This window comes from Meleagris gallopavo, chromosome 5, assembly GCF_000146605.3.
Source record: "Meleagris gallopavo isolate NT-WF06-2002-E0010 breed Aviagen turkey brand Nicholas breeding stock chromosome 5, Turkey_5.1, whole genome shotgun sequence".
Lineage (NCBI taxonomy): Eukaryota > Metazoa > Chordata > Aves > Galliformes > Phasianidae > Meleagris > Meleagris gallopavo.
In genome coordinates this window covers 30,565,126-30,567,727 of record NC_015015.2, presented here as the reverse complement: position 1 = coordinate 30,567,727, position 2,602 = coordinate 30,565,126, and the positions used below count along the sequence as shown (strand labels likewise).

The window sequence follows — 2,602 nt, the reverse complement described above, 5'->3', positions numbered from 1 at the left end:
ATCCAACCTGGCCTTGAACACATCCAGGGATGGGGCATCCACAGCCTCCCTGGGCAGCCTGTGCCTCAGTGGCTCACCACCCTTTGAGTAGAGAATTTCCACCTAATATTTAACCTAAATTTCCTCTCTCTTAGTTCCAAGCCATTCCCCTTTGTCCTATTGCTATTAGGTTTTATAGAAAGTTGGCCTCCTAAAAACTCATCATTTTATCCTGTATGCAGTAGCAAGATTCCAGATGAGAATTTAACAGAATCTGACTTTGCTGAAATACTGTTATAGATTAAATCAGCTCAGTTTTGTTAAATCCTTACTAGAAGGTATACACCACCCAGCATTTAACTCACACTCTGATTCTGAATGGAAGCTCTTACAAAAAAGATTCCCTAATGTTATCATTTACTTCAAAATGACAGAACATCCATACCACTTCTGTTTTTTTGTAAACTCATCATTAGAATCTAGATGTGAGTGCAACAATCACTGTGTTTTGTGGAGGCAGATTTCAACACTTTTACACGTAGGAGTTAAAACCTTAAGTAAGAATTGGTCATTTAAGTTCTGCAATGACTGACTGATCTGGATGGCATTACTGCCACTGATCCTATTATGGATTTTAAGATGTGGATGTCATGCCGATCAGAATTATGCAACTTAACCCTTGTAATACATCTTCTCTATATAATTCTTCTGCCACAGATTTGTGGCCCGCTACGTGGCACAATCGCTGCTGACCATCTGTTCTATTAGAGATGTCACAGACATGAGTGCAACCGTTACAAGGAATGGTAAATAAGCACCATGGGCAGAACATACACTGGTCCTTTGTTCAGTAGTAGCATAAGAAACATACTTTAGACCTGCTTAGTAAATTTATTTTCCAACATAGAGTGGACTGCGGCCTCGTAAGTATTCCTGTTAACCACACATTTTTAAAGATAAGAGCTGATGAGCTTTACATTTCTCATTTAAAAGTGTCTCTAGAACCAGGGCCAGAGAATATTTGCAGGTCCAAGGCCCACAGCTGTCAAAATGTCAAAGCAGAGCAATGGCTCTGAGGTATAAATTAGTTCTTGAAAGGTGCAACTAAAGATCTTTTTCCGAGCATATAAGGCCAGATTTCCATTCAGAACTTTTAAATAGTCAAGTCTGTAACAACCAACTGCAGTCACAGAATATATGTCTATCTGTTTGAGTTTGTGTGACTCTTAAAGGAAGAGAACTCCCAGAGCATGTGGCACATAGGACACGAAGTGGCAGTTTGTCTGAGGTTTCTGGATGGTGTCACCTGTGCCTGGTTTGCTTCTGCCCTGTTTGCATGGGTGGTGCTCAAACATACTTTTCAAATGAGCCACTGACAACAAAACACCTGATTTTCTGCTCCAAAACACAAAACTAGAAGACTCTGAAACCAACTGCTGCCCAGCAAAAGGCCACTCCATCAGTGTTTTCTGATGTTCCTGATTTCTGCGGAGACAAAGAGAATTTCTGATTCAAGATATAAACCAACAGTTTTTCTGTCTCCTTTGTGACATTCAGATAGAGACAGAAATGGTTTGTAAGACCTCTGCTATGTGTATGGAGCCATGAGATCATGTGCAGAAGCTAGAAGAGGTAAAGAAGCAGTGAGCTCTTCTCCACTTACCTCCTCCATGCAGATCCCTGAAAGTCGTGTGGCTAAGATCACATCTGCAGTTCATAAATGCATACACTCCATTCTTAATGTGGACATTCTTAAAAGCTTTAATTATTTGTGCCAGATTACAAATGAGTTCATTTTATTGAATTGTCAAGGTGAAAAGTGTTATTACAATAAATATATTTAAGGTATTTAAAAAAACGTAGTGGATTTCTCTATCTTTTTGTCATCATCATGTCTCTTTTTTCAGAGGTGTCTGAATAGAGCTACATGACAAATGGAGTTGCTTCTTGAGCACTCCTGTACAGGACATTATCTGCACATCACAAGGCAGAAAGTACTCTAAAAGATTTCTCACAGCCAGGTAGAGTAACATGATGACCCCACAGCTGAGTTTCAAAATACGTTTTTAGAGCAGCAGGCAAGAGGTTCCTATATCCAAATCACCCATTTGAATCACTGAGAATTGTAATATCGTGCAAAATTGGGTTTCTGGTGTATTTTTAGTATTTAGATGAGATTGTGCCATGAATAACCGATCCATTTTTGACTGTACCATTTTAGGAAAAAAAATGTTTTTACTAAACAATTAGAAAATTTCCTCCAAAAGCTGCCCTGATAAGGAAGAGAGCATCACAGGGCACGTTTAGGATGCATGCAAACACGTGCCACGTGGGCCACTGAGCAGAGCGGCGTGACAGTAGCTTGCCATGATTGCTCCATCACGCTGATGGCAGAACCCCTTTGGAGTTTGGAACAGGAATGTTACAGTGAATGTAAACCACCCATGCCTTCTTTTGCCTGGAAGAGAAGATTATATATACATACATATACATAAAATAGGTTCTATTTAAATGTTTTAAATAACGATACTACGAACCTCCCCTCCAAAAAGAATTCCTCCTTCAAAAACCTGACAGGAACTTTTTCTTCACTTCAACTTTTTCTCAGAGCTTTCAATCACGA

The 2,602-nt window shown here is 39.5% G+C and overlaps 1 long non-coding RNA gene across 1 annotated transcript; it reads right to left on the bottom strand.

Moving 5' to 3' along the window:
• Positions 1–1,716: 1,716 nt before the first annotated feature.
• LOC116216675 lies at positions 1,717–2,602 on the bottom strand. The gene is made up of 2 exons (XR_004159930.1): positions 2,517–2,602; positions 1,717–2,437 (listed from the first exon to the last, which is right to left on the bottom strand). It is a non-coding gene; the product is annotated as an uncharacterized LOC116216675 (long non-coding RNA).